This window comes from Chiloscyllium plagiosum, chromosome 1 (genome assembly GCF_004010195.1).
Source record: "Chiloscyllium plagiosum isolate BGI_BamShark_2017 chromosome 1, ASM401019v2, whole genome shotgun sequence".
NCBI classification, from domain to species: Eukaryota; Metazoa; Chordata; class Chondrichthyes; order Orectolobiformes; family Hemiscylliidae; genus Chiloscyllium; species Chiloscyllium plagiosum.
In genome coordinates, this window is record NC_057710.1 from 54,646,166 (window position 1) to 54,654,728 (window position 8,563).

Genomic DNA, 8,563 nt, shown 5'->3' on the forward strand with positions numbered 1-8,563 from the left:
TATAACCTGGTGTTGTGTGATTTTTAACTTTGTATCCCTCTCTAATGGTATTGTAGGTCAACCTACAGCACATGGCCAATAGTGTTCAAGAAGGCAGCTCACTGCCACTTCCTCAAAGTCGAACTAGAGATGGGCAATAAATGTCTGCCCAGCCAGTAACGTTCACATCTCATGAGTGAATAAAAGAACGTGCTGAGGGGCACAAGCGTCTAGGTTTCCATCGAAGCCAACTCCCTTCTGTCACAGTTGTTTTGATGTCCTAAATGTACTGAATCCTGATAGTAAATTTTGGTAATGTGGGCCCCACAATATAAAAGCAATATATCTTCAGGATTTGAGTAATGCTCAGAAAAGATGGGAACAATTAGTGCCATTGCAATGGGGACAAATATTCTGCAAGTCAACTGACCCTGAAAATCAACTGCTGTTCTAATATCCTCCCAGGAGAACTTCAACATGTTAAAGTGTCAACTCTTAGAGTCATAGGGTCATAAAGATGTACAGCATGGAAACCAACTCTTTGGTCCAACCCGTCCATGCCGACCAGACTCCTAAATTAATCTAGTCCCATTTGCTAGCATTTGGCCCAAATCTCTCTGAACCCTTCCTATTCATACACCCATCCAAATGCCAAATAAATGTTGTATTGTACCAGTCTCTACCACTTCCTCTGGCAGCTCATTCCATACATACACCACCCTCTACATTAAAAAATTGCCCCTTAGGTACCTTCTAAATCTTTCCCCTCTCACCTTAAACCTACACCTTCTAGTTCTGGATTCCCCTTCCCTGAGCAAAATACCTTGATTATTCACCCTAGCCATATCTTTCATGATTTTATAAAGTTCTATACGGTCAACACTCAGCCTCCAATGCTCTAGGGAAAAAAGCCCAGTCTATTCAGCCTCACCCTATAGCTCAAACCCTCCAACCCTGACAACTTTTCTGAACCCTTTCAAGTTTAACAACATCTTTCCTATAGGAGGGAGACCAGAATTGAATGCAGCATTCCAAAAGTGGCCTCACAAATATCTTGTACAATCACAACATGACATCCCAACTCCTTGTCAATGCACTGACCAATAAAGGCAAGCTTGCTAACTGCTTTCTTCACCACTCTGTCTACTTGAAACTCCATTTTTGAGGAATTAAGAACCTGCACTCCAATACCTCTTTGTTCATCAACACTCTCCTGGACTTTACCATTCAGTGCATATTTCTGATTTGCCTTTGAAAATACAATACCTCACATTTATCTAAATTAAATTCCAGCTGCCACTCCTCAGCCCATTGACTCATCTGATCAGGGTCCCTTTGTACTCTGAGGTAATCTTCTTCACTGTTCATTAAAACCACCAATTTTGCAAACTTACTAACTACACCTCTTGTATACACATCACAATCATTTACATAAATGATTTAAAATAGTGGACTCAGGACCGATGCTTGTGGCACTCCACTGGTCACAGGCCTCCAGTCTGAAAAACAGCCCTCCATCACCAGCCTCTGTCTCCCACCTTCAAGCCAATTTTGTATCCAGATAGTTAGTTCTCCCTGTGTTTCATGTGATCTCACCTTGCTAACCAGTATACCATGCAGAACCCTATCGAACGCCTTACTGAAGTCCATACAGATCCCGTCCACCCCTCTGCCCTTATCAATCCTCTTTGTTACTTCTTCAAAAAACTCAATCAAGTTCGTGAGGCACAATTTCCCACACACAAAGCCATGTTGACTATCCCTAATCAGACTTTGCCCTTCCAAATGCATGTAAATCTTGTCCCTCAGAATCCTCTTCAATAACCTACCCACCACTGATGTCAGGCCCTCCAGTCTATTGTTGTCTGGCTTTTCCTTACCACCTTTCTTTAATAGTGGTGCAATGTTAGCCAACCTCCAGTCTTCTGGCATCTCAGCTGTGGCTATCAATGACACAAATATCTCAGCAAGGGGCCCAGTAATCACATCCCTGGGTTCCCACAGAGTTTTCGGGTACACTGATGGGGTCCTGGGTAATTATTCAACCTTATGCATTTTAAGACGTTCAGCACCGCTTCTTTCTGTAATATGGACACTTTTCAGGACATCAGTATTTGTTTCTTCAAATTCTCGAGCGTCCAAATCCTTCTCTGCAATAAACAATATTCATTTAGTATCTCACCCATCTCCTGTGATTCCACACAAAGGCAGCTTTGTTGATCTTTAAGGGGAGAAAGTGAGGACTGCAGATGCTGGAGATCAGAGCTGAAAATGTGTTGCTGGAAAAGCGCAGCAGGTCAGGCAGCATCCAAGGAGCAGAGAATCGACATTTCGGGCATAAGCCCTTCTTCAGGAATGAGGAAAGTGTTTCCAGCAGGCTAAGATAAAAGTTAGGGAGGAGGGACTTGGGGGAGGGGCTGGAAAAGCGCAGCAGGTCAGGCAGCATCAAAGGAGCAGGAGAATCGACGTTTCGGGCATAAGCCCTTCTTCAGGCATGAGGAAATTGTGTCCAGCAGGCTAAGATAAAAGTTAGGAAAGAGGGACTTGGGGGAGGGGAGGATCTTTAAGGGGCCCTAATCTCTGCCTAGGTATTTTTTTACCTTAATATTTTTGTAGAATCCCTTTGGATTTTTCTTAACTGTATCTGCCAATCCTATTTCATGCCACCTTTTCTGCTCTCCTAATTTCCCTCTTGAATAAACTACTATTGCCCTTATACTCTTCTAAGGATTCACTTCATCGCTGCTGTCTATACCTGACATATACTTTCTTCTTTAACTTGGCCAGAGAATCAATTTCTCTAGTCATTCAGCATTCCCTATACCTAGCAATCTTGCCCTTCACACTAACAGGAACATATTGTCTCATCTCATTTTTGAAGGCTTTCTACTTTCCAGCTGTGCATTTACCTGCAAATATCTGACCTCAATCAACTTTTGAAAGTTCGTGCCTAACACCATCAAAATTGGCCTTCCTACAGTTTAGAATTTCAACTTTTAGATCAGGTCTATCCTTTTCCATAACTATTTAAAAACTGATAGAGTTCTGATAGCTGGCCTCAAAAAGTTCCCCCACTGACACTTCTGTCATGTGTCCTTTCTTAATTCCCAAGAGAAAGTCAAGTTTTGCTCTTTCTATAGTAGGTACATCCACACACTGAATAAGAAAACTTTCTTGTACACACTTAACAAATCCTACATCATCCAAGTCCTTAACATTATGCAAGTTCCAGTCTATGTTTGGAAAGTTAAAATTCTCTAACATTACCACTTTATTGTTCTTACAGATAACTGTGATCTCCAAATAAACATGCTTCTCAATTTCCTGCTGACTATTGAGGAGTCAATAGTACAATTCCAATAAAGTGATTATCCCTTTCTTATTTCTCAGTTCTGCTGAAATAACTTCACTAGACATACTCCTGGGAATTTCCTCCATATGTATAGCTGTAATATTATCCCTAACCAAAATTGCCACTCACCCTCCTCTTTTACCCCCTTTTCTATCTTTCCTATAGCATTTTGGATAAGACCTGAAAATCTGGCAAGACACATTTGTTGTTGGGATCCTGCTGTAATCGTGCTATTGTGGACTGGAATCAGTCAAAACTAGGGATATTGTTAACAGATTGCCTCTTAATTAGGTGCTGCCAACAGAATGCTACCCAGGGCCTCATCACCCACAAGAGTGATTACTACTTGCTTTCATCCAGTCACTTTCTGGGTAAATGAAACCACCAGACTTGACATCCCATTCAACATTGCAACAGCAGAGCTGTGGAATTTCTGTTCTATCAGTAACTAAGGTATTTGTTCAACTACATTTCAACTTTAACTTTAACCTTGGGTCAGTTTCTGTAGCATCTGTGCCAGTGGAAATGCTTCTTGGGCACCCTTGGGTAGGGAGGGACAAGATCAGAAACATAGAACACAAAATCCATAATACAGTAGAGGCCCTTTAGCCCTCAATGTTGTGCTGACCTTTTATTCTACTGTAAGATCAGACTAACATACATACCCTTCATTGTTATATCTTCCATGTGCCTATCCAAGAGTTGCTTAAATGTCCCTAATGTATCTGACTGTACTACCACCACTGACTGTGCATTCCACTCTGTATGTAAAGAACCCACCTCTGACATCTCCCCTAAACCTTCCTTCAATCATGTTAAAGTTATGCCTCCTTGTGATAGTCATTTCCACCCTAGGAAAAAATCTCTGGCTAACCATTCTATCTATGTCTCACATCATCTTGTACACCTCTATCAAGTCACCTTTCATCCTTCTTCGCTTCAATGAGAAAAACCCTAGCTCCCTCAACTTTTCTTCATAAGACATGCCCTCCAGTCCAGGCAGCATCCTGGTAAATCTCCTCTCATCCTCTCTAAAGATTCCACATCCTTCCTATAATGAGGAGTCCAGAACTGAATACAGTATTCCAAGTGTGGTCTAACCAGAGCTCAATAGAGCTGCAGCATAACCTTGTGGCTTTTAATCTCAATCCCCCTTGCTAATGAAAGCCAACGCACCATATTCCGTCTTGACAACACTATCAACATGGGTGGCAACTTTGAAGGATCAATGGACATGGGCCCCAAGATCCCCCTGTTCCTCCACACTGCCAAGAATCCTGCCTTTAACCCTGTATTCTACATTCAAACTCAACCTTTCAAAGTGAATTCCTTCATATTTTTCCAGTTTGAACTCATCTGCCACTTATCAGCCCAGTTCTGCATCCTGTCAATGTCCTGTTGCAACCTACAACAGCCCTCCACACTATCCACCACTCCACCAACCTTCATGCTATCAGCAAACTTCCTTCCACTTCCTCATCCAAGTCATTTATAAAAATCACAAAGCGCAGAGGTCACAGAACAGATCCCTGTGGAACACCACTAATCACTGATCTCCGGGCTGAATACTTTCCATCTACCACCACAATCTGTTTTCTATGTGCCAGCCAATTCTGTATCCAGACAGCTAGATTTCCGTGTATCCCATACCTCCTTACTTTCTGAATGAACCCACCATAGGGAACCTGATCAAATGCCTTGCTAAAATCCATGTACACCACATCCACTGCTCTACCTTCATCAATGTGTTTTGTCACTTCCTTAAAGAATTCAATAAGGCTTGTGAGGCATGACCTGCCCCCACAAAACCTTGCTGACCATCTTTAATCAGAAATAAAAATTACACAACACAGGTTATAGTCCAACAGTTTTATTTGGAAGTACTAGCTTTCAGAGCACTGCTCCTTCATCAAGTGTTGTGTGATTTTCAACTTTGTCTACCCAGTCCAGCATCAGCACCTCCACATTGTACCTCTAATTAGGCTTTGGTTTGTCAAGTAATCACAAATCCTGTCTCTTTGAATTCTCTCCCACACTTTACCGAGCACAGAAGTAAGACTGATTAGTCTGCAATTCCTGGGATTATCCCTATTCCCTTGCTTGAACCAGTGAATAACACCTGCCACCCTCCAATTACCTGGCACTACCCCAGTGGACAGTGAGAATGCAAAGATCATCGCCAAAGGTGTAGCAATCTCTTCCTTCACTTCCTGTAGTAACCTAGAGAATATCCTCTCTAGCCCAGGGGATTTATTGATCTTTATGTGGGGTACTGGTTAGCTACTTGCCTTCTAAGCTGGTTTATCAAATTAATAAGCAATCATTTTTCAAAATTTGGTTATGGGCCCTCTCCTGAAAAGCGAGTGAAAGAGAGGCAGAATGTCTTCTACCATCTGTGCACTCTATGAAGATGGCCTTATTTCCAACAGGGGAAAAAACAACATGCTGCTTCCTTGCTTAATGGGAGTTGGGACCAATAAAATTATTAGTGGCTGATGCCATCCCTCCGACCCTGACTGCTTTTAGTGTTAAATGAATTTTATGTGATTTATTGTAGTCACATTTTTCGAAGTACTGTAAAAAGTTTTGTTGTGAGATCATAACAAGGACATACCGATCACAGAGTGCTTAGATAGAGTCAGACATACAAGGCCATGGCTGCACAGGAGTTGCACAAAAGCAAAATCAACATTAAATTTGAAATTAGAGAGGTCCATTCAGCCATCTAATAATGGTGAGGAAGAAACTGTTCTTAACCTGTTGATACATGTGTTTAAGCTTCTGTATCTTCTGCCTGATGGAAGTGTTTGGAAGAGAGTATAAACTGGGTGGGAGTGGTCTTTGATAATATTGGCTGCCTTTCAGTGGCAATGAGAAATGTAGATGGAGTCCATCGTTGGGAGGTTGGCTTGCATGATGATCTGGGCTGTGTTCACAATGTTCTGTAGTTTCTTATGGTCCTGGACAGACTAGTTGCTGTACCAGGCCATTATGCACCCCCAGATAGAATGCTTTCTGTGGTACACCTGTAAAAGTTAGTGAGGGCCCTCATGGGCATTCTGAATTTCCTAACCTCCTGAGCGCAAAGAGGTGTTGTTGTGCCTTCTTGACCATTGCATCTGCGTGGGAGACCAGGACAGATTGTTAGTTACCATCACTCCTGGGAACTTGATGTTTTCAATCCTCTCCACCTCAGCTCCATTGATGTAGATAAGGGTGTATTCTTCTCCTTTCTTCCTGAAGTCAATGATGAATTCTTTAGTTTTGCTGACATTGACGAAGAGATTGTTATCTTTGAACCATGACACTAAGCATTCTATCTCCTTCCCCTATTCTGAGTCATCATTGTTTGATATCCGGCCTACAATGGTGGTGTCATCAGCGGACTTGTAGGTGGTGTTTAGATAAAATTTACCGACACAGTCGTGAGTCTTCAGTGGGTATAGTAGGGTAGTGAGTATGCATCCTTATGGGGTGCCAGTGTTGAGGGTTATCGTGAAGGAAATGCAGTTGTCTCCCTTCACTGATTGTGGTCTGTAGATCAGGAAGCTGAGGGTGGAGCTGAGACCTAAATCTCAGAGTTTGGAGATTAGTTGGTGTGATTATGGTGTTGAAGGCGAAACTGTAGTCAATGAGTAGGAACCTGACAGAGGTGTCCTTGTTGTCCAGCTGTTCCACGGATGAGTGTAGGGCTAGGGAAATGGCGTCTGCTGTCACCTGTTGCACTGGGAGGCAAATTTCAAAGGATCAAGGCAGGCTGGTAGGCTAGAGTTGTTGTGAACCATGACCAACCTCTCGAAGTACTTCACAATTATAGACATCAGGGCCACCGGGTGGTAGTCATTGAAGCACATTCCATGTATTTTCTTTGGTATTGAGACAATGGTGGCCATCTTGAAGCAGTTGGAGGTTTCAGATTGTAGCAAGAAGAAGTTAAAGATGTCAGTGAATACCTCAATCAGCTAGTCCACACAGGATCTGAGTGCAAGGCTGGGGACTCCATCCAGGCATGTGGCTTCCCTCAGGTTGATTCTCAGGAAGGCTGATCTGACATTTGTAGCGGTGACTGGTGCTGAGGAGACAGGTCAGACCGCATCACTGGCATTCTGCTTAAACTGAATGTAAAAAGTGTTGTGCACATCAGAGAGGGATGTGCTTTTACCTGCTATTTTGTCTTGCTTCATTTTTTATCCCATTATGTCATGTAGGCCTTGCCACAGGCTGCAGATGTCCATGTGGTAGGTTTGGACCTCTAATTTGCTCCAGTACCGCCTTTTGGCATCTCTAATAACCTTGTAGAGGTTGTATCTGGATTCCCTGTAAAGGTCTGGGTCAACCGACTTGAATGCCACACACACCCGGTCTTCAGTAAGCAATAGATTTCCCAGTTCATCCAAGGTTTCCAGTTGGGGAAAATAAGGATTGACTTCTTTGGCATGCAGTTGCCCCTCAGGTTCCTTTTAAATCTTTCTCCTCTCACCTTAAAAATATGCCCTCTAGTTTTGAACTCCCCTATCCTAAATAGAAAGAAGGGAGCTGCAGTGCCTACCACCCTCATGTGTATTTCTCATTGATAGTTTCTTTAAGGTAAAAATATTGCATGGAGTGATGATCTTATAAAGGTTTATAAAATCATAAGGAGCCATAGATAAGGTGAATAGCAAAGGTCTTTCCTCTAGGATAGATGTGAGAAAATGTTAAAAGGAACCAGAGGGGCAACTTTTTCACACAGAAGGTGGTTCCTATATGGAATGAAATGCCAGAGGAAGTGATAGGTATAATTACAACATTTAAGAAACATTTGAACAAGTACATAAATAGGAAAGATTTAGAGTGATATGGACCAAACACAGGCAAATGGGGATAATTTGGTTTGGAAACCTGCGTTGGGCTGAAGGGTCTGTTTCCATGTTTTAGCCTATGACTCTATCTAGTTGCTAGCTTTGTTTACCACTACTCCAGTAGTGTTCTTGACATGTCTAAGAAATAGTTAGATGTCAAGGCATAAAAGGCTATGGGCCAAGTGCTGCAAATGGGATTAAGAATAGTTATGTTCTTGTTTTCAACTACTGCAGATTGAATGGGCCAAAGGGCCTTTTTTCTGTGCTGTAGATCTCTATGATTTGTCTAAAGAAATTTGGAGCTTATGTCTCCTAACAAATTTCTGTTGATAAGAAAGGTCACTGAACTCGGAATGTTAATTTTGCATTCCGCCAAACCTTATGCACTTCT

At 42.3% G+C, this 8,563-nt stretch overlaps 1 long non-coding RNA gene across 1 annotated transcript in view; it reads left to right on the forward strand.

Annotated features, from left to right (window-relative positions):
• Window positions 1-3,778, forward strand: part of LOC122555421 — a 7,061-nt gene extending 3,283 nt beyond the window's left edge. The window contains exons 2-3 of the long non-coding RNA XR_006313271.1: window positions 3,266-3,343; window positions 3,623-3,778. This is a non-coding gene — a long non-coding RNA (uncharacterized LOC122555421). The remainder of the gene's footprint in view (window positions 1-3,265; window positions 3,344-3,622) is intronic.
• The last annotated feature ends 4,785 nt before the right edge of the window (window positions 3,779-8,563 follow it).